This window comes from Anas platyrhynchos, chromosome 13 (assembly GCF_047663525.1).
Source record: "Anas platyrhynchos isolate ZD024472 breed Pekin duck chromosome 13, IASCAAS_PekinDuck_T2T, whole genome shotgun sequence".
Classification (NCBI taxonomy): Eukaryota; Metazoa; Chordata; class Aves; order Anseriformes; family Anatidae; genus Anas; species Anas platyrhynchos.
Genome location: NC_092599.1, coordinates 21,579,128 through 21,603,524, shown reverse-complemented (window position 1 = coordinate 21,603,524; position 24,397 = coordinate 21,579,128). Strand labels below are relative to the sequence as shown.

General features: G+C 34.4%; 1 protein-coding gene across 7 annotated transcripts in view; it reads left to right on the top strand.

The window, feature by feature from the left end:
- ERC2 (ELKS/RAB6-interacting/CAST family member 2) overlaps nucleotides 1-24,397 on the top strand; it is a 550,520-nt gene that overhangs the window by 487,651 nt on the left and 38,472 nt on the right. For 5 of the 7 annotated variants that reach the window (XR_011812383.1, XR_011812382.1, XR_011812380.1 and 2 more), the window contains one exon: nucleotides 2,618-2,805. The exons of 1 other annotated variant lie outside the window; for it this stretch is intronic. The gene's annotated coding sequence lies outside the window, so the exon portion shown is untranslated. Of the gene's footprint in view, nucleotides 1-2,617; nucleotides 2,806-24,397 lie in introns of those variants that run through there. One more of the 7 variants, XM_072044082.1, reaches the window with a different exon arrangement.

The following is a 24,397-nucleotide window of genomic DNA, read 5'->3' as shown; positions in this document are numbered from 1 at the left end:
ATAGACTTTGATATTTTGCCAGTAATTATTTTTTGATATCCACATAAAGAGAGATGTAGAGAAAAAAAAAACAAACACTTGAATGGTATACCTATACATACAGTTTCTGTCACTTTACTTCACAGCAAAGCCTATTAACTTCAGTGGAATTATTTGTGTCTAAGATAGCAATTGAATAAACAGAGTAGCAGAATGTGATCCTTTTTAACGTAGAACGCATAGGCGTATACTTGCTTTAAGAATTGTTCTTCAGTGAATGGGATTTGATTTACTGAAAAAAGTGGTTGAAAAAAAAAAGGTTGAACTATTTACCCTATGAAAAGAAAAAAGTTCCTTGTCCGAAATATAATATTGCATTAGTCTCTTGTAAAATTAAAAAATAAAAATGGTGCAGTATATATAGCTTACTTGAGTGTATGAAGAAAATGAAGGCATTATCCAGGTAAAATACATTTCTATAATTTCATATATTGTTTTTCACTTGTACCAAATTTCCAGCACTGGAAAATTTGGAACAGTTTTTAGAGCATGTACCATGTTTGTTTTAGCTGTGGCTTTCTGCAGTTCAGAATTCTCTCAGTGTGCTGGATTTTCATCATCAGGAGCTGTTGAGAAACACCATCTCTTGAATGGGTTTAGGAAAGCAAACAGAAATTGGAAAATATAAGGGCTGCAGCAGTTTTATAAACTGCAAACAAATTTTACAGCTAGCAGTGGAACAGAGAAGATGATAAAGAAAAAGGGGGAAAGAAAAAGAGTTCTAAAAGTGAAGGTGAAATGGGAGAGAAGTAAAGAAATATAGGAGGAAGCAAAGGAAACCATATTGAAGAAAATGAGTGGGACAAAGAAAAAAGTAATCCATGGACACTTAGCTCACTTTTTTTTTTTGGCGTGTAATGTGTGTATGATTTATTCACAAAAGTGTTAATGTTTGTAATGATCAAAAGATATAAGAAGGATAAGATTTTTTAGCGGGGGGGGAGGGGTTATTTTATGTAATACAAAATGAAGAGATTTGTAAGTTATCCATCTAGTCAATATTAGCTTCAAATCTTCAGACTTCTGTGGTTCTGCTGCTTCTTTACTGTTTGTACTTTAAAATTAATTGAAAGTCTCATTGTTTTGTTTAAACTGTGAAATCTTCCAAGGTCAATGAGTGAGGTAATTGACCTGCCTGTTGTAGGACAAAAATATGTATGTTAAATGCATAATTAGTTTTAATTACATAATTATGGTGTTTAATGTGTGGGGTTCAAAGGTTACTATTACGTTTAGAAGTCATGACAAGAAACACCAAAATAAGCAACACAGTTTAATTCTGCATTTCTTCAGGATTTTAGAAAAGTGGTCCACTGTGATCTATCCTTGACCTTGGATATATGATGATTATAGCAAATAATATATTGCTGTTATACTTTTTTGAATCATAGAGACACCTTTGTAAATGACTAAGTGACTACCAAAGACTTCATAAATGAAGTTTAAAGTACATGAAAGTTAATCAACAGTGGGAACTCAACTGACAGCAATTTAATCTGATTGGGTAAGGTAATTACATGATTACCAGGAGTGCTTATGTATTCACAAGGATATTTTTATTGAGGAAAAAAAAAAATAAAGCTAATTTATTTCTTACTGAGAAGAGAAAAAAACAAACAAATTTGTTGTCACAGATTAAGAGGACATCCTTCATTCCTTGAAATAGCTTATTTTCAAATTTTAGCAACAAAATGAACTCATAATTATTTGCAAATTTACACTGGTTTTGTGCTATGTGTTCCTCTATTTCTAAACTAGAAATAATACTATCAGTTAACCTGTTTTGTTTAAGAAGCTTAATACTGGCACATTAATTATATGAAAGCCTGAAGATGTCATGATGCTTTTGATCTGTTTTAATATGTGTGGACACTTGCTTAAATACAGGTTGATTTCACCAAAGTTAAATTTAAGTGTCCATTTTACTACTGGATATTTTTGGGAATGATGGCATTATTTGCTTTTCTGTGACAGTGAGAGGAAAAAAAAAAAAAAAAGCTATGTACAAGACAGTGTTCATAATTGCTAGAAGAAAATTTTCACTCCAGGTCCTATGAATGGTCATCTAGAAAATTCTCTTTCAATCTAATGACAGTGCAGGGAGTGTTAGAAGATGAATCTTTGTTAACAAACATTAACATCTGTGAATACCAACCTGAAGTGCACTATAGATTAGAATCCCACTTGACTAATAAACTAAGATTTGCTCCAAAGCCTGTTTAAGTAGTGGGCCAGGCTTGGCCTTTGCACTTTGTGTGGTTGTGTTAGACACACACGCAAAAACAAACAAACAAAAAACCTTACAAGAATAACTTAATATCTCATGGGAAACTGTTGAAAATGTTCTGCTGGTGGAAATGGGTTGTAATTTTCTTAAGGTTGACTTCTAAGGAATTAAAAAGTTAATGAACTAAATGTTAAATAAAAATATATTATTTTTTGTTAATGAGCTACATCATTGTAGGATGAAGTTATGATACATTTTGTGTAATGAAAATAATTTGTTTTCCCTTTAACTACTTTTCCCTAATTAAGTTCTTTAGAAAATATTACAATTTGAATTGTTTTTCTAAACCAGATGATCCAGTCACTGTTGGAGGCACATAGCCACGGCAAAATCTCATGCTGTACATTGATCACCTGTCCAACCTTTGCCTAGAGTGTGATTCCCAGTTCCTTCAAGAGATCCATCTTTACCTGTCTATAAAGAAGAGGAGGAGAGAGACATCTGGGACATTCAAGTATCAAAGTTTAACACCAGAGCAGGTTGAATCTCCATTTATATTCTCTATATATGTTGTTAATGCTGACTGTGGCTGAAGTTTTTTTTTCAGTAATTATACTCTGAAGTGTTAACAGCATTAAAACTTTTTTTTTTTTTAATTCCTCACTTACAAAAATTATACATGCATTTTTCTTAGTTCTGTGGTGTGAAACTGAATCTATTGTCATTCTGCTCTTAGCAAGTTAGCTAATACTGAGCATGTGTGGCAATCTGTACCTGTCTCTTGAACATATGCTTACCACAAAAACTAAAATGGCTTGTTCAAAACTGTTCAATGTACTGTAGTTGTAGCGTTCTGTATTTAGCACGAACACTTATATTCAGGTCCTCAGCGAGTGTGCTAATTTCCATTAACTAGCTTCAGACAAGTTAAACTTGCTCTTTCTTCCTCTTCCATTTCCAAGAGGACTTTGATATCCACAAAACAGACAGGGTTTCACTTACTGTCCTAAGGACTGCCCCTTTAGGAGTATAGCACAGCCCACACACAATCCTGGACTATGTCCAACTTGTTCTTTGAGCAAGATGTGAACCGCTGACCTCCTGGGCCTCCGGCAAGAGTGCTGCCTACTGAGCCACCAATACCCAGGCCATCAATAAGTTTTAAATGCCAGTTGCAGACTTCACAAAGATAATGACTTCAGTGTGTAAGGGTTTTGTTGTGGAGGCTGCAGTCTCACATATGGCGTGATAGAGTAAAAATGCTAAAACCATAGAGAGCTGTTGCATAACTTGCCTTGATATAACTGTTTTTGTAATACGTTTCAAGGTGTGGAATATTATTTAAAGAGATGCTGTTATGTAGGCTTAGGCCCAAAATGAAGCTATTATAAAAAGAATGTTTAGCAAAAACAGAAATATGTCCATGAAATTGTTGGAGTGGGAATTTCAGGGTAAACTAGCTTAGATTTAAGCAGTCTCCTACATGACACTGCACTGTTGTGCTGGGAAATGAGAACCAGAAAAAGAAAATACTATTAAGAGAGAATCAGAAACTGAAACTGAGAAGAATTAAGATATTAGAGTTCTACTACTATTGCTATAACTTCTTAAAAATCAAATGCTATCACATCCTGAGAAAGATGAGATAAAAAAGTTCCAACCTAGTGATTCAAAGCAGCATTACTGACACAGGTAAATAAATGGACTTGAATTTTTATATTATTTTCAACCTGCTTTCAGTTAAGTTATGGTATTATATATATATATAAGTATGCCATAAAATTAATATGAAGTAAGCTTTAGGTTTTTGGCACGTTTCAGTTTTATTGATGTTCTTCATTTTCAATTTAGCATTAAAAGCATACAAAAGATATGTTGACGTCTTTCATTCAAAAAGAAATTCAAACTGATAAATGTTACTGTTACCCAAAATTTTATTTATAAGCTTGGATCAAGAAGGAAAACTTAGCTGGATTCAAGGCAGGATTTGTATTATGGAAAGGCTATTAGATAAACTGCATGAGCCTTCTATGGAGCAAAGGCCAGGAACCCAGGACTCTTTTTGTTCCGGCTGAGTGCCCAAATCACTAGGCTACAGACTCTTGCTCCCTCTTGTGTTCTTTCTCTGGTCCAATGAATCTTGAATTATTTTTTTCTGTACAATAATACAACTTCTACAGGAGAGCTTTAATATATCCTTACCCTCATCCCAGAATTTAACATGGCCTGTAGCCTAATGATTAGAACATTCAGCTAAAAGACATTGCTTTCAGTCTTGGACTGAAGAAGGAATTAACCTGGGGATTTTCCTTTTGGGTTGAGTAGTCATGCTGCTAGGCTAGCAATGGCTGCTGCTCATATACCACTTTAGAAAGAAGTAGTACCTGAAGAATTCTGGAGGAAACCTGCCTGGCTGGTGACCATTAGGCTGGCTCTGAGAATACCTGTTGGATCAAACTCCTCAACCCACATAGGGGGATGGGTTTTGTTTCTAGATCCCAGTCACGGTTAGGCGTAAGATGTACATTGAGGTGTTTGCTTCTGTTCAGGTAGGTAAACTCTGGCCATGCAAAGATGAGGATCCTCTTTCTGGTCTAACCATAGAAAACTGTAGTGTTTTTGGAGAGCAGATGTCTCCAGGCTGAGAAAGGGGCCTTCACATTTACCATTATGGCTGGAGGTGCCTGAATTCTGCTGTTGTTCCATTTTGAATTCCCTTATCCTTAGGATTGTTGTTATTTTAATTTAACAGCTCCTTTGAATCTAGAACTGGGGAATTTTATGAATCTATTTTTCAAACATAAATTAACTTTACAGAAGCTTTTATAATTAAATGATAGGAAGAATTTATGATTAAAAAAGGCTTTGACATATATGAACAGTAGGAAGAGTCTGTTTTGAAGCTCTAAAAAAATTACTTAAAATGTGGTAATATTTTTGATGGAGTTCTTCAGAGCAGCATATATTAATCTGAACTCAGGAGTATTCAACTAAATTAATATCATTGCATTTATAAAACAAATGTTTGTCAAAATTTCTGACTTAATTCCTAGGTTATAATTTTACCTTTTTCAAGATGTATATTTTGAAAATGGCTTGCAGTGCAGATCCTTATTAATGCAAGTGCATTTATCTTCCTCTGTGGAATTATTCTGGTAAGTCAATGCCTAAAATCAACTAGGATGAGTCTGGCTTTCTTTTTAACAGGAATGCTAATTGCAAAAATGACATCTGTGAATTATTTTTAGTCTAAAGAGCTACAGACAGTATAAAATTAGAACCATGGATTTGCTTGGCAGTTCTTTTATTATTGTTTCTACCTTTTAAAACATTGGAGGAATAATGTGATTCATTGCCCATTACTTTTCTGGCAGTAGATGCATCACCTAGTTTGGTATCCAAGTGCATTACATTGTGAACTATTGCTGCTTTGTAATATGGTACATTGGTGGTGAGAATGGAAACTTGTATTCATGGAAGGCTGTTGTTTTTAAAGACTACTCATCTTCTGCATCCACTAGTGTCTGTTTTCATTGCAGTGGAGCCTTTCTTAGAGTAGGACAGCACTCAGCACAAGTAAAAAGGGTATAATCTGTATCCTGAAGAAGGTGTTCACTAAGACAGGACATTCATTGTCTTGTAATCTATGTTTAGAAGAGCATTTACAGCATAACACAATTTCAAACTATCTCCCCTTTCACAGTGAATGGAAGTTAAAATGATAAAGATTGTAAATTAACATCATATTAATGATTTTTATAGCGCATGGGGACCTACTGATGTAGTCTACTTCTTTAGTACAGTGTTGACTGATCTCTCTAGAGGAGATGCCAGTGTGTAAAAGGTGGAAACTAACAGATATCACTGTTATGAATGTGGGATGAATCGCTAAAAAAAAAAAAAAAAAAAAAACACTAACGGCCCATGTAATGACAGAACAAGGGGAGAGAGGACTGAATGAAAACAGGAAAATTAAGTAGAAGCGCAGAGAAAACTGTTAGAAACAGAAGGGATTTTTGTTTTTTTTAGTCTGTGAATTCATAGAGTGGTAAAGTTTGGGGATGAGTAGAGGTCTTTGCAGATGAATAAAGTTTCTATATGTAAGGATAAACTGTATCACATACCAGCTGATTTGAATTGGTGCATTTTGGGAAGCCCTGCATAAAGGAGTATGATAATTAAGTTTTGGTAAAGAAGCATTTTGATAGAGCTAAAAGGTAATAGTTGAATGTAAATTAAACTCTAGAAATGAAAGAGAGACTTGCAGTTAAAGTCACATGAAGATTAGCAGTTTGGGAATGGCATATTTTCAAGATTACAGATAGGATGGGTAAAAGGAAATCAAAGTAAAGATGACTCATTTTAGTTCAAATTAAAGGCCTTATCTTCTGAGGCATGAAAATTATCAACTGCATCATTGCTTAGCACAAGAAAATTAATATGAATGTGTTAATGTTTTCACTTGATCAATTTTAAATGAAAAGGCTTTTAATTTATTTGCATATTTTGTTCCTTTCATTTTATACGAGATTCATTGGTGAGTAGCAATGATTCTCCAGCCTTAAATTGCTTGATGTGTTGAACAGAAAGAGGTTTCATGGCCTGGTCTCACTGTCCCGTCTTTAGTCTTGTGACAAAGAAAAAAGGGAGTGTTCACAAATGTCTGATACGTATTTGCATTTGCTCTTGCCAGTAGTGAAGCTGACTGGAAATTTTTCTGTTTAACAGAGTTTTTGATAGAAATTGTTGCTTGATCAGTCCTGAAAATCTCTGTCATATCAAGGGTAGTTTAAAGAAACTTCCTTTAAGAAGTTTTAATTCCAAATAGCCAATAACTATTTTATTTAAAATGAAATGGCTCAACAAGAAACCTTGAGAGAAATCTGCATTACAATACTCACAGCCTAGTAGTTAGGGCATTATCCTTTAAGACATGTGACTTTGGCTCAATTTTCTTTTCTGAGTCCAGCTGAATAGAGACTTAAACCCAGCTGAATATCTAATGCATCCAAGGCAACTGTCATTACCACTCGACTATTGTCTGTAATAGGTTGGGTATCTCTGCTTTTGTAGAAATCGTGAAAGGATTTGCCCTAATACTAACAAGACCTTTCTGAAATCTCTTATAGGCTAGCAAAGAACATTTGTGAACAGCTTTAATCATAAGCCTCAGGCTCTGAAGAAATGCCTGTAATAATCATTATTTTATATATTCATACCAGGTAACATTTATTAATCTGGACTCTAAACTAAATCTCAGTCTAAGACTCCATATAGATCTGTTATTCCTGTTGGCTGTCTCAGGTTTTTCTCTGTTTTTCCACATTTTAACAGTTCAACCAAACCTGCCTAGCAGTAGTGCAACAATGAACTTAATGGCGTTTTTCTGTATGGTTTTGTATCTCTCTATTTTTGTACCTTATACTTTATTATAAGAAAGTGAACTCTGTAGTTATTGCTGCTGAAGATGCTTCTAACCCAAAACCTGTCATAAGTAAATTGATTGTAGTTGGCATGTTGTTTTGCAATATGCAGTCGATGATGAATTCCATGAAACTACAGGATTCGGGATTGCTTTGTGCCCTGTCAGTGTGTAGGTATTCTTCTGAGATTACCAAAAGGGATTGGTTACCTTGGTAATGTGTCCACCAATATTTATTGTGTCTATTTCTTTACACAGGCTAACATTCATCACATGAGAATGTTGGTCACAATCATCCTGAGCTGAATTTAAATTGATGACCTAAAGTCTCTGTTTCCCATTACCACTCCCTTGGGCTGTCCAGTCTCCCAACAACTGGTTTTAACACCATTTTCAGTTTATCAGTATCTTTGGAGGAAGAGTAGTCTTTAAAGTGTTGATCTGACAAGTACCATCAATATCCTGTTTAAAAAACAGAATGTCAGTATGACTTTTGCAGCTTGTCAATACCTGATGAAGATCTGAACAAGTATTCAGATGCTAGACTAATGACTTGTCTGTTAGATAGATTTAATCCAGTCATATGGGAACATAATGTGGTGTAGCAGCCCAGTGAAATGTGAAACTATGAGAACAGCTGAATAAATTTAAACACATTTTTAAACATAAAAACATTTATCATAAAAATCTGATAATATAGAAGAAAAACTAATAACACTTTCTTTTGGTTTAGTTATTCTCTACAGTAGTTGAGAAGACTTAACTTTTCTTGTGGTTGCTGACTTTAAAGAAGTAGTGACAATTTCTAGCACTACTTTTTGCCCCATATGAAGTCTATTCTTTCTCGCTCATTAAGGAATGAATCTGGTTTCTGTTTTATTCAATATTGTATATACATCTCATCCATAAATATTTAAACAAAGTAAATATAGAATCTTAAACATGGAATAGGCTTTCATTCTGAACTGGTGGTTGTGGGGGAAGGTAAAAATATTTTATTCATTGACCAGTGGTCCCTTTGGAAGAGAGAAAAAAAAAAGTGTTTTGCCAAAAAAATTGGATATCCTTGTGCTTGCTGTAGGGCAGCAAACTTTTTACTGGATTATACCTATATTGGTGTATTTATATGTGTAAAGTTCAGACTGTAAGGAAAGGTTTTGCAGATACTCACTTCAGAAACACATGACTAGTATTCAGCCTCCATATCTGGGGCTAATTTAGTTCTTCTTCCCCATTCAAAGTGCCTCACTCTTGCCTACAAATGCAGAACAGATTCCCTGGTAATTTTCTTTCTTGGAAGTGCAGTCATTTTATACCTAACTGGAAGTAGCATGAATTGGAAATACATTTATGACTGTGCTTAAAAACAAACACAAAACAAAACAAAAGCAGGGATAATCTGAAAAATAGTTCTGTAACAAATTGATGCAGAAAAATGAGGCATAATCCAAAGTACGCAACTGAATTTTCTTCAGGAAGATTTCTTTTAGCAAACTGAGTTTTGGAAGCAGCATAATGTGGCACTTCATTAATTTTATAATTAATAATTTATAATAATTAAGAGTATTTCATTAATTTTATCTTTATTGCCAGTCAACTATAATGCAAATTCATGGTTTTAATTTGATCCATGCATGTTAAGTGCACTGTATGTGTAAATATGCAGCAGATCTAGATCCGATTCTTTTCAAAAAGGGTCAATCAAAAGTGGTGTAAACAAAAAATTGTATTAAACTGAAAACCATTAATACTGGTCATTTGTGCTTTATAATGTTATGAATGTGTGACTGTCATATGTATGTTACTCACCCTTGTTCCGTATGTATTGTACAGTCTGAGGTGCTGAGGGATACTTAATGTTGCATCTCAAGGCACAGTTCTGCTGAGGCTTTCTTGAAAAAAGACAAGCTCTTTGTTATGTTTTGGAGTCTGTGGTTCAAACTATAGCTTGTGTAGGTAGCCAGTGGGTTAGACCAACTCCTGTCAAGTCTGTATCCATTTGCAGCTAATACATTGTTGAAATATAAAATAAGCCTTAATTATAAAAGAGAAGGACAGATACAACTATAACACTTCACTATTTACAAAGCAAGATCATACTAAACCTCAAAATAGAAGGGAAAGTAGATAAAGAATATTTTATTACACATTACAAGAGACATAATTAACTGACCAATATGAATCTCCTTTGTTGAATTTGATGAGGTGAAATAAGTAGTTTTAAAGGGGAGACAAAAATCCACTTTTTATTTTAATTGATTTTTTGTGTAGATCAAGTGCCTAAACTGGATTGGTGGTAAAGACTGCTTTATCTAAGTTTAGTAATGTTTCTCATTTTTCTTTTGGTCTTATAGATCAAATACAAAAAGATGTGAGAGAACATAAAACAGTTTAATCTGTCCTTGTCAGAACAGCAGGGTAGAACAGTATTATCAACAAGCTTCAGTGGTTATTGTTGACTTTTGTGCTGTTTCCATTTTGTTCATAGAAAGCAATGGCTTTTTTGATTTATAAAAGGAAGATCAGAATATTTTAGTTATGTCCTATGTAATTAGACCTAGTAAAGAGTTTTCTGGTGTAGAGTTTTTTAAACAACTTGGTCTGGAGCTACCCTTTTAAGCTCGACTGGTTGAACTGATACAGTAATGAATCCTAAATTCAAACATTATTTCTTAAGAATCTGGCTTTGTTTTCCAAAATCACATTGACAGATACAGGAAGAGCAACACCCTTCTTTGGTCTTAGATCAATACAGTAATGAAAATGCAAATACTTTGTGTGTTTCCACAGCTCCTATAGAAGCAGCAGTCACACTGTTTTATTTTTATTTTTACCTTCACTTTATCTCTAGCAGCCCACAAATTCAGTCTCTGTTGACACAGAGCCTTCAGTATGGAAAATCAAGACAAAAGGAAAGTATCCTGTCATGTCTCCCTGTGCTTTCATATCCCATCTCTTCTAACTTTCCTTCTGAAATTTTCTACGTCAGCTATGCACTTACTTTGACTACTTCCTTCTACTAAATTTCTTCAGCAAATCTAGACCCTTGAGCTGCAAGAACCATTTTGGTATAAACATAGGCTCTTTTTCTCTTTGTGGGCATCTTAACTTTGCTGTGCAGAATGAGGTACAGTCCCTTTGTCTGTAATATATTTCATTAGTTCCCAGAAGACAATAACTTGCTTTATTCCCATTTTAAAAGGATTAATTATATTCAGGAAAAACAAACAAACAAACAAACAAAAAAAACAACACTCAAATAGCAAACAGAAAAGGAAACCAGATGTTGCAGAGTTACTTCACCAGTGTTATTTGTGGACAAATATCTAAGTTATGTGACTTATTTCTTTCTGTGAAACCTGTGGAAGCTGGCTACTGAGTGAATAAAATATCCAAAGTATATATAAAAATATGTTTTACCCGATATTACCATTCTTTTACCTAACTATTACAGGTAAGTACTTTATTAGTTCTTGGCCAACAAATCTGCAAAAGTATTTGATTAGGATATTAACAGTTTCTCAGGCATGTTGTGTCCAGTCATGGATCATAAATAGTTTTTTATCGCATAAGGCATGTTTCCAACAGTTTCAGTTTTGTGTGCTAATGAAATAGTATAGTGATAAACCTGTGCAAATTTGTTTTTCATACAGATGCAGAATCTAAAATAATGATTGTTTAGAACAGGCAGATGAATTCATTATCTGAACACAAGTATTTAAACATATTTCAATGAGAGCAAGCTTCTCTTCTAGAAATGCTGTTTTGTAAAACAGGCACATGGAATTTCTCTTATAGAAATGCTTTGTATAGGCTGTTAAGAAAATAATTGAGAGCTAGGATGTGTTTCTAAACCTGTTCTGTATGTTTTAACTAAATTTCATGCCGTTTAGTACCTGTAGGATTTGTAAGACATGTTCTTACATACTTTGGAAGTACAGAAGCTTCCTGTTCCAGTCCTTAAAGGACAAACAATAACTGTATTGACCTTTTCATCATTTCTATGTTCTTGTCATTTTAGAAATCCTTAACTGTGGTATCTCCCTAAATTTGTCTTCCAGCTGTTTTCTTGAGCACTTAGATTTCATTTTCTGCCAACCACTACTGTCAAAGATAATATACCTCAGGTTAACAGAAATTTTCTAAGTGATAAGTGTTGCAGTATTGCAGTTAGTAGTATCTCAGCACTTGTATGGCTCTGACTAGTATTCAGCTTTGGCTAGCTAATTCAAGGAAATGTCTTCTCTCTATTTTGCCATATTTGCTCTTTTAATGTTTTTCATCATGCATATCATGCTCTCCTTTCTTGTGGCTTCTAGTGTCTCTTCATTCTCTTCTGTGGTCTTTCTGTTCTGTTCTCCTTTCCCTCTACACCCTTTTCCAGCTGCAATATTCCTTCCAGGTTTACAGATACCAGCTTCATTTGATTATTTTTTAAGCCTCTCTCTTTTCCCTTCTTTTTTTTTCCTCATTAGTAACATGCAGGTTCTTCAGACTCTTCTCTTTAAAACTTAACCCCTAGCTTTCCTAGGTTATGTAGTCTATCACCAGCCATTTTATTTTATTTATTTTATTTTATTTTATTTTATTTTATTTTATTTTATTTTATTTTATTTTATTTTATTTTATTTTATTTTATTTTATTTTATTTTATTTTATTTTATTTTATTTTATTTTATTTTATTTTATTTTATTTTATTTTATTTTATTTTATTTTTCCTGCTTTTTTTTTTCACTTTTCCACAGTAATTTTATAACAGTTGTGTTACAGCAGTTTTCATAGTTCTGTTCTGACCTTCCAATTTCCTGTCATTTGGTCCATGCAAGTGCTCAATATGATGGACTCTGAGCTCAGCAGAGTCAGGGAAAGTATGTAGTTTCTGTCACCAGAGACAGTAATAATCTGTTCCTCTTTTTTTAAATACCATTTCCCATTTATGGGAACCCATTATTGCTGACAGTTTATTGCAAAGAGGCATCATTCTTAAATGTACATTTGTCTGAAGAAATTTTTGCACTTTCTTTTACTATATGCAAGAATTTTTGCTTTATATACCTATTTCCCTTGTCTAAAAGTAACTTGCAGAAATGGTGATAAATGTTAAATGGTTCTTGTAAAATTTTTAGTTAATTTCAAAACTGAGTAAAAGCATTGATGTTTTCATTATATCTCAGCACTGAGGAATGCCCAACTTTCATCATAACAGAGCTGTTTAGTTCTATGTAAGCCTAAATTCTTTGCCCTTGAGAGATATCTTACCGTCACCTGCTCTTAATAGTGGAAAGCTATTTTTTCAGCCCAAAATTTTTGTTTTTGTTTTAGAAATGAATCTTTTTCTTTTCTTACTCTTTAGCAGACATCTTTTGATGTGGGACAGAATCCACTCAATGTAAAATAAGTCAAAGCCTGATACTGTTAAACATCCCTTTAGGTGAAATATATCCAATTCTAGATAAGCAACTCAAATCTTCTCATTCCTGCACTTGTTCTCTATTTCTCTGTTAACCAGATACCTAGATTTCCAGGCAAGCAGTTCTACTGGCTGCATCATGAGCTTCTAATAGCTAGCATTTTGCTGATGAATAAAAATGTAGTGGTAGGTAAAGTTATTTAAAACATTCTCTCAATAGAAATATCTAAGAATATTTAATCTTGAATTACAGATACACCAATCACAGACAGTAAGTTACTGCTGTTTAGCATAAAGTAGAATTAAAAAACCTAAATGTTTCTCCTCTCTGCTAAACAATTAGCAGAATCTATTTAACTCAGAATGTCAGAAAACCTTTAAAGCTGTACTGGGTAAATACAGTCTGGATTTATTTGGGTGTAAATAAGAATGGCTGTCATATTCACCAAGCTACAGTTGGCTTAACAGAGCTGTTCTGTGTTTCAGCTGGCCTTTTGATGTAGCATCAGGCACCTAAACATTAGGTGTCCCTTACTGATGCTAGAAAAATGCCAATTAAAGAGATAGTGATAGATGTGACCTAATTAACAGAACTCTTGACATAGAACTAGGATGTATTAGATTTATCTTTCTGCCTTCCCTCAGGTTCAGATTGAAGAGACAGATATAAACTGTAAATTGTCACAAACTGCAAAGTGATCTACAGAGCGTGTCTCTAGACTAAGAATATCTGTGCTGGATTTGACACAATGTAACATAATAATCTGTAATTCTCGGCAGAAACTGTAGGACATTTTCACTTGCCTAGTTACCTGAACTAACCTGTTGTGAAACCACATCTTCATGTCTTCATGTCTTGTAACAGGAAGTATAATCAAAAATCCCATGGAGAGGATACCCATTTACACCAAAACCTTGATAAGTTACTTGCTGCAGAGCCATGGAGATGAGAGTAGGAGGAAAAAAAAAAAAAAAAAAAAAGTCTCATGTTTTATCGTTTTATCCCATTTTCAAAATGCTGATTAGAATGTTAATAAATGAATAGGGATTGATTTTTTGTATATATGCACCTTATGTATGAAAATTATATGGAGGATAATAATTAACTATAGTAAAATGTGCATGACATCTCTTTCTGATCATACCATGATTTTTGCTTACAAAAATAGCAGATCTCAAATATTTATAAGCTAACTTGAGGGTTTGTCGTGGTTTAACCCAGCCGGCAGCTAAACACCACACAGCCGTTCGCTCACGCTCCCCTCTCCCTCTCTGGGACGGGGGAGAGAAATGGAAAGTGAAGCCCGTGAGTTGAGATAAAGACAGTTTAATAAGACAAGAAAATAATAATAATAATAATAATAATAATACAATGATGATAATAGTACTACTACTAATAATGTGTACAAACAAGTGATGCACAATGCAATTGCTCACCACCCGCTGACCGATGCCCAGCCTAACCCCGAGCAGTCCGGCCCCCTCCCCCCGGCTAGCCACCCCTATATATTGTTTAGCATGACGTCAAATGGTATGGAATTACCCCTTTGGCTAGTTTGGGTCACCTGTCCTGGGTCTGTCCCCTCCCAGCTCTTACTGCACCCCCCAGCCTGCCCGCTGGCGGGACAGAGCAAGAAGCTGAAATGTCCTTGGCTTAGTATAAGCACTGCTCTGCAACAATTAAAACATCGGGGTGTTATCAGCACTCTTCTCATCCTAAACCAAAACATAGCATTCAACCAGCTACTAGGAAGAAAATTAACTCTGTTCTAACTGAAACCAGGACAGGGTTTTTTTATATATATTTTTATATAAAAGGAAAGTTTTTACTCAGCTTATTTATGGACCAGAATATCATATCTTTTTATACTACATAAATATTTATTTATTATCCTGATAATGTAGAAGAATGTTTTTTAAGTAAGGTCCGTATGTTTGTATGTGTACTAGACAAGGATGATTAGTATTTCTATGTTTGCATTTCTATGTTTATACATATATGTATGTTATTTATTTTATATATACTAAGCAAGTGTGATCACTATGCAAAGAGCTGTCTAAACTTGTTTCTATGTTCTAGTCCTGTTTACAGCCCCTTGCAGTATTTTAATGCAAATAATAAATAGTAAAAAAACAAACAAACACACACAACACACACACACAAAAAACTCCACTAGAATTAGTTATTCAGCAGTATTTTTCACCCTGATCTAGTAATTTGTTTCCCTAATGTACAGCTCTGGACAGGAAATAACTGTAATGGCCATTACCAGGGTAACAACTGTTGGTTTATTGATTTTTGGACTAGGTTTCCAGAAGCCTAGTCCAAAACTGTCCTCTCCCTATATTGATTTTTATGGGATATTCACATTTCTTAGTACACTTAGTATTTCTTTTTCTCCTAGTGAGGGTTGATTGTATTTTTCTTCTGTATTTATAGCATTCACTTTCTCTGTTTTTGCTTTTTCTTATTTATGCAAGTCAGAACTTCAACATTTCCCCTTATTATTGCTATTCCTGTAAAGAACATTTCTACATAGACACCCATATAGGAATTTTTCTACCCACTGAAATCTTGCATCTACTAGATTCGGGAACTGAATATCATCTCATTACAAACAAACAAAAGAATGGAATTTTAAATGGCTTTCTACAGTATAGATTTCATCAGTTAGACTCTCAGCAATAAAATATCTGACATGTAATTGACATATAATTTGACATATTATAAATTTATTTTATACAGAATGCCCATGCTTGAAATTTATTTATTTGTGTCTATTGTCAATTTTCTATTTAGCCCATGAGTATTTTAAAATTTGGGAGTAATTCAGAATACACTCATTCTTCTTCCTTTCAACAGAAAAATGATTATGAATTGAAGTTGGCTGAGGCTGCCAAATTACTTAGTTAATAATTAAATCAATTTACAACATGACTTAGAAATATCTTTAAAAAATAGTATTTGAATCATCTAAAGACAGCTTAGAATCTTTTCTAAATGAAGAATGAATTACTGAAGCACTGAAACAATTTCAATCACAAATCCATCCTTCCCTGCTTTTGTGTTGTTCACAACAAAAGTATTTGTTACCTGTTTTCAATTTATGTTCTGTATTTCTGTTTTATACCCTCACTTTGGAAACAGAAGACCTGGAAATACCTAATGGCAAGTCTTAATTTTCTTGAAGCTGGCAAAATATTTTTTAGCTCATCATTAATCAGTTAGTAATGATTTGTATTACCTAAAAAAAATATGAAACTAACTGTTAAGAGAATAAATAAGAGAATACAGGAAATTAACTGGTGTATGGGTTGCATTCTTTCTTTCTGGATAAAAGTGTGTATCATACATATCAAAGCTCAGTCATGTACGACTTCCAATAAGCATTCTGTCAAATACAGTAATAGGTCTGCTATGCTATGTAAATACAAGCTGCTGAACAGTTAGTAAAGAAGAAGTGGAGAAATTAGGGTTCAAGCGTTAGGTCAGAGGTTGGACTTGATGATCTTGAGGTCTCTTCCAACCTAGAAATTCTGTGATTCTGTAATTCTGTGTAAACAGCAGTTAGCTAAATGGCATTCTTTTGAAAGCTTTTAAGTTAGCACTACCACAGGATACATAGTTAATAACAAAAACAGCTGCATAGACATTCTTGGATGCCATAATTAAACTGATAAATCTGCAGTGACATTTATCTGTCATGAAAAGATCTGCTATTAGTGGATTTTTTTCTTTAGTGATCATTTGTATATTTATAGCATCTTGTTGAAGAATGAAACTCTATGCTTAAAAGCCATGTGAATTTTTTATAAGCATAGAAAAGAACTATATTTTTGTTTAGAGTTTTCTTGGAAAAATATTTTTAGACAGAAAAATTGCTAATTTTCTATAACATTTTGATAAACTAAATATCTTTATGATAAGAACTACAACTACTGTTAATTTCATCATTGCCAATCCATGCACACAAACAGAACTTTCTTTCAGAGAAAAAAAAAAAAAAAAAGACTGCTATATATATGACCTACTAAATCATTATTGGCAAAAACACGAAATTCTTAGTATTATGGCTTGTGTAGGAGTGTGGTATCTTTCTTTTAGTCCTACAGCTCACCTTTCATTTGAATGGATATAAAAATCTCTGAAGAAAGAATCAGGTTGAGTATTAAATATTCTTTATATTCCAGATCATCTTCAGATGCCAGCTAGATTTTCCAGTCCCTCTGCAATTGAGAACAAATAGACAGAAGTACAGAAGCCATTGCTTTCATATTGTTTTCCCTTCCTCTTGTTAATATCTGTTACTTTGTCTGATTTTAGGTTTGGAATTTTTTGGGGTGGTTGGGGGTGTGGAGAGAGTTGTGTGCAGTACGTGCAGGTTTCAGTTCCTACTGAATTCCTACCAAAAGCACTTCCTTTTAAAAGTATTGAACTGCTGCCTACAGATCAGAGGGTCCAGTTCATATCTTGTGTCCTGGAAGCTGTCCAGTTTCCTGAGAGCTTCACTAATTCAAGAAATCTGTTCTGATTTTGAGACCAATAGCAAACTGCAGTAACAAATGAGAGCTTGGGCCAGTACATGGGGAAATTTAAGATATGCAAAGAACAAATACAAATGAATTTGAGATTAGCTTAGTTACTGCTAAACAAAACCTAACAGAAATATTCCTTGGTTAGGATTGGCCACAGTGATAGTGAATTCTCTGCAAAACGGATGGCTGCTTTTGCTACAGGGTTCAACCAATGCTCGTATCTGGCTATTTTTCATAGGAGTTTCTACTGTTGCAAAGATAATTTTAAATTAATGTTGATGTAATAACAACTGTATTGTTTCTAAAGAAATGTGAACAAAAGTTCATTTCACAGGTGCTTGGTTAATGGATTGTACTGATCTTTTCACTTCCTAATTGATGTATAAATCAGATGGATGGACTTCCATTTTAACATTTCCCTTTTCTTTAATGATAAATCAGTGCTGCTTTTGAAGAGTTTTGTTTGTTTGTTTTTTATTTTAGCACTGCATTTTGAGAGAGAGGCTCTCAGTCCATGTATTGTTCATGTTTCCTATTCTGATGCATATTTGACAAATCTTCTTCATTGGTGGTCATTACAAATGATTTTCACTTTCTCCTTGTTATGATATGTAACAAATTAAGGAAGTAAATGCCTTAGGCTAGTTATGTGATGGAAATCTGTAATAACTCATCATGCATGCAAGAATGTTATAATCGTGGTTCAGAAAGCCTGTGGAAATTTTGGCCCAAAGTATTTTGGAAAATGTTTCCAAAGTCTGCTGAGCTCTTTTCTTCTTCCAGATTAGTGGTTTCTCTCTGAGTGTAGGTTAACTTTCACATTTTTTCCAGCTCTGCGTAAAACTCCTGATTTACTTCAAAATTCACTTTGTGTGAAAGCAGAGCTTTCATTAATTTATTTTAAAAAGATAATATGTGACTATGATATGGGATTGCAAGTACAGTTGTTTCATTCTTATGTCTCAAGATATTCACCCGTACAAAAGATGGCATTGTGCCTGTTTCAGGAACATTGATGTGACTTCCAAATGGCACCTTCCAGGGGAGCAGGAATGCAGCACTGCTTACGCTGGTCCAGAGTGGCTGGAGCCCAGGCAGTCCTGCTCTGAGGTGTCACCCAGCAGTGGCTGCTGCTCTATGGCAACAGCTGCCCTGTGCAGTTGTTCAGCTACACGAGACAGGCCTGCCTGTCTTTCTGAGAACTATCAGCATCGCTGCAAGTGTAGAATTTTTTTCAAATTGTGTGTTGTGTTCATGAAAAACAAGGCGGTTGCAATAGCTGGCCTTAGCACGTGGAGCAGTAGGATGAAAATGCAAGATGTGTTTCCCCACTGGGAACCCCTTGGCAGGAGGCAGGTCTGTGTGACATGCTCTCCTTACTACGATTACCACCCTCAGGTCAAGTGGCCCACATGAGTGTCAAGAAAATAACATCACTGAAATGACGGAAAGCAAATCATCTGGTTTGCCTGTACTTCTAAGAGATTGCTTTGTAAGCAGCATGACATCTTGCTATGGGTGTTAAAATATTTGTGGCATACCGTAAGTGAAGAGTTGTATGTGGGTAACACCGCGCCTAAGATCTTGTACCTAAGTACTGCTCCTGACTGCATCTGGCATCTGTGTGTGTGTGTGGCTTTCAAACTCTTGTAGAGAAGTGGCTGGGCACTCAGCTGAGAGAGAGCTCTGCTTCCTTTTTTTTCAGGATTCAGTATATGTTACTTGTTTCAGCTTTAGCGTCTTACAGTATATAAAAATTATCTTTATACAAGGATAATTAGGAACATTTTTGTTGAAAAATCCAAATTTGTTTCCAAAAGAATGTTTTGAAAGGTGCAACGCTGTGTGCAAATTCAGGTCAGATTTGGTGAACAGATGTGCACTTTCTTTTAAGAAATGTTTTTGAAAAGTTTTAAGCATTTGTTTATTCTATATAGAAATAGGATGAATTCATTGACAAGCACAGCAGGTTTTCTATCACAATGTTGAACCTTGTGTGCACTGTAGAGTATATATTTCTGCATTTTTTTCTTTTATAATATGCCTAGTTTTACTGCATGTTTGTATTAATTTACATACATTTCATATACATATGGTCTGTCATTTAATTCTCTGCTGCGTCATTACACAAGAATGCCAAAGCTGATTCTAATTGTTCAGCAAACTGAAGGAATTTAGGGAGGTTGCCCAGAAATTCAATGTTACTTAAATAAAATACACATGTATTTTAAACCTTTTAACAGACACATTCTGTGCCATATCCCCTTTACTAATATTAAAATAAGACTTATCAGCACAAGCTGCATAAGGTTGTGCTGCTGGAGCCAAATCCATAGATCAGCATCCAGGCCACGAGCCTGCAATCAGTTACACTTATGTTGAACTTCATGCACATTTGTCATTCTTTTGAAATCAGCAGGATTATTCACCTCCGAAAGACAAGTATGTGTGGAACTGATTCTGTGAGCAGACCCTTCATTATTGTTGATTTCATTACAAATCTGAGAACAGGAAGAGGAAAATCTGCACTAGGACCACAAAATTTAGGTCTTAGGGATCATAGTAGACAAAACTTAGGTACTCTGTCTGCTGGTAGTCACTGAAAGAGAAAATGATCACTCAAGCAACGTGCATGGTAAGTGGTGGAAGGCGTGTTCTGGGGGATAAAAGAGATTATGGAGAACAAGAGAGTTATTCCATTGGTTCCCTAGCTGAGCTGAAGCTTTTGAGGTCCTGTGAAAAATCACAAGCACATCATGAAAGGAATGGTGGAAGAACAGTAGAATAAGTGTAGAAGGAAAGATTAGAAGTTTTTTTTTTTTTTTTTTTTTTTTTTTTTTAAGGTTCTTAACATCTGGATCTAGTAAATATTTTGATGTTACATTTTCCCAAGTTGGTTAGTTGAACCTGAAGAAGGATATGTTTTGGCTCATCCTAAATGGTAATGTTAATATCATCTAGGAAACATTTGTTTTCCCCAGACACTGCTTTGTACGTTGTTCCTGGTTGTGCTGGATGCAGTTTGCATTGTCATGTCTGCTATATTTGCAGATTTTTATTTATTTTTTAATATTAGTGCCAGTATTTAGCAAGAGCATTTTTAAATGTATGCAGAAGTATAATATTAATGATATTATTTCCTTCAGTTCTTGATGAGATTTTGTTTGCAAATTTGGGATTGATTCTCTTAATAATATTCATGCCCTTCCTTCACTCCCCAAATAGAAAACCAATAACAGCTATGAAGACATTAAGACAGGCTAAGTGAAATCTTCAGCTACATTATATGAACATAACTGCTGCAGGTAATTAACGCCTTTCATTTTGAGAAATGATTTGAAGCACTTGAGGGAATTTGGAATGATATTTTACATTTTATTCCAACTAGTAATGTAGAAAGGAAATGAAGTAAGACTGATTTTATTTTCCGTTTTTTTGCTGTCTCTCTTCTCTCTCTGTTCTTTCTCTTGTTGAAAAACTATTGTCATTTATGTCATTAAAACATAGAATTATTGCACGCAGACTTTCGGTGAACCACAGCTGTTGACCTTTTTTGTCAAAAAGCTTTGAATACAAAGCTACATTGGGAATATTTGTAGCCTGTGGACCATGACAGTACTGTAGACTTCTCTCCTGTCCTGACAGAAGAGAGTGCCAGAGGGTATGCTCACATAGTTACTACATTATTTTCTGGCAATTGTAGCAAATATTTCCTTGCCTTTGGTTTTTCTGCCTCATCTCAAGTGTACAGTCATCCTTCAAACCTATTATACCACCTTCTCAATGCTGTGGCTTTGTCCTTAGGCTACGTAGTCTATTGTTTAAAATGTTTACCAGAGCTGTACAGATATTAAATTAAGCATTGCAGCTTAACGTGGAATGTGTGGATACTTGAAGCTGGATTTTAAAAGTCGTCTTGATTTCCTTGCTGTGTAATAGTATATTACATTGAATGGGAAGGAAAGTTAAATTTTAACCTTTTCTAATACAGGAAATGCTAATTTTCAGTGGAGGCTTATGAATATTAAATTAAATACTAAATGCTAAACATGTGAAAAACTCAAGATGTCTTTGCTTGAAATATGCCATAAACTCTTTTATTTTTCCGGGTGATTAAATTAATCACTTTTCAGTAGCGCACACCAGCTGCTGCATCCACAAGTAAACCAAGTACTTTCCCACAGTACATGCTGTATATTTCATTCTTGTAGCATTTTATTTTGACAGGTAATCTTTATTCTTCTGCATATGAAATCAAAATTCAGAAGATGAGTAAAAGTTAAAGATTAATTACAGTGTGTTTTACAATTTCTGTGAATTTGGATAGGGCTATATTTTTACTGACAACAGCAAAGGCAAATACAAAGCTCCATTTCTAAAACGTAGTCTACTCATAGCTACTCATAGTATGAAGGCTCATGTTTGAAACTAATTTCTTTCTTTGTACAGCTGATGTTTCCCCAGTCTTTCTCTTGTGAATGTATGAGAAAAGCAGGAAGAGTAGTGGTGGAAGGGAATTATGCTTTTTTTTTCCTTAGGATAATTTTCTCTGTGCAACTTGATCTGTCTTCACTATACTTACGAGATTTTGTGAAAAGAAAAGAAGCAATACGATGTGAATGCAAAAAATCACATGTTTTCATAACTGAACTTTCTAAGCATTACCATAATTATAGGCATACACTTACTCTAAATAGTCTTTTCACCTAGAGAGTAAGCAGGTACTTTTTTTTTTTTTTTTTTTTGGTATCCTCAGTCAATTCCACTTAGAAGTGCAAGGAACAGAAATTTTACTTGCAATTCAACTGCTATTTTGAAATTATACTTGCATAAGAGAGGCTGCTTTCAGAAAAAAAAAAATAAAAATAAAAAAAGATTTTTATATGCTTCCCTCCCTTTTCTATAATAGGACAATAGGCTTTGAACACAACATTTTTGGGTATCCTGAAAATCAAATTTTGGATTAGTATTTGAAATATTTTGCATCCCAAAAGCCTTAACCTATGAGCAAAACGTGACTTGCAGAGATCCAGCTTCTGGTTACTCCAGATCCCAGGAATTGATATTAGGGACATGGGGGCTGCAGTGATTAAACAGGAATGTTGTTTGACTCTGCTTTACGTAGAACCAAAGAACTATAGTAATGTCCAAAAGACTATATTGAAAGAAAGATGAAGAGCAGGAACAAGCATTAATGATATGACTTAAGATCATTTCACAAAAATTAAGGATAAGCTTTCACCCCAACAAACTTTTCTTCTCAATTAGTGGCAATACTACTGGAAGACCTTTGTGTTAAAATGTCTAGACTTATTTAAAACTAGAATATCTATTTTCAAATGATGTTATTGTATTTAATACAAAAACTGTTAGTTGTATATGCAACATATAATTTTTCTTTTCTTTTTTTTTTTTTTTCCATGTCCATGTGCTTTGTAGGCTGCAGTGAATTAACCGCATTATAAAAGGCATTCTGCGTTGTCATTTTTTACTGCTTACATTATTAGTAGGCCTGTATCTCACCATAAAAGGCTGCATGCTAGTTGCTGAATGCTCCACATGCAGCCTGGAATGCTCCATAACTGCAAGCAGCAAGCTAAGACACCTTGCTGCAAAAATGCTGCCCCCACTCATGTTTTTTGGACTAGCACATGTGATCATTCAAGTGGCTTAAAAAAAAATAGCATCCATACAAAGCGTGTAAGTGAAAAAGCTAAATGGCTGAGGATGCACTTCAAAGCATGGGAATGAGTGATGGGTCTTCAGTGCTGGAACAGGGTGATGGAAAAAGAGGGTAGGCGATTTACGGTAACGGCTCCTTATACTAATTCTGAACGAAGCACTTAAGCTGTGTCAGATTTATGGTGGTGTTTGAGTAGAACAGCTACATTGTTTGCACTCAAATCCATCTTGTTTTCCTAATTTAATATATTGTTATACAAAAGAGAATCAAATTATTTCCTTTCCATTGGTGGTTGTTATGGGACATCTATTTTATTTTTGTATTATTGCAGGGAGAACAGCATAACAGAAATTATATCCAGGAATAAAATGCTAATTATATACATAAACCTATATCTAAATTCTTCATAATAGTCTAGGAAGCAAAGGGAAGGTGTTTTCTGTTATCATGGTGTTCTTGTCCCTCTTTGTTTTAGCAAATCTCCAAAAATATAAAGCAATTATAATACATAAAAAAATAACGTGTAATACTGTTACTAAGAGGCCAAAGCAATGAAAGTATGAACTTAGAAAAAGGTTAAAATAGTGAATTGAGGAAACACAAAAATGAGAGAACTGTGGTTCAGAGAAGCTTGGATCTATCAAGGGAAGACCATTAGGCTAAATCCAGCAAGGTGCTGGTGCAGTAATTCTGATCTGCCAGTAACATGCCTTTCATATTGCTATTTTCTAAATATATTGGTTAGTTAATGTTCATGTCTAGAAAAAAAAAAAAAAAAAAAAAAAAACTTGGATTAATAAGAAGGTCCTATCTGTTCACCTTAGTGTTTTTAAAATGAAGTTTAAAGTGGTAACTTATTCTTACTATAAGCTGTTTTTTTTTTCCTAAAAAACAACCAAATCAACCTGCTTCTTTAAGGCTGTTATTTCATTCAAAGTCTTGATAATCTGGAAGGGACAAACATCTTCCTGAGCTAAACCATAAGGTAGCTGAGATGCAGGGATCACTACATCAGCACCTCTGGTCAGAGGCTGCTTTCTCTATGCCTATGCTGTCCCTTGCTTGGCATCCTTAAAAAC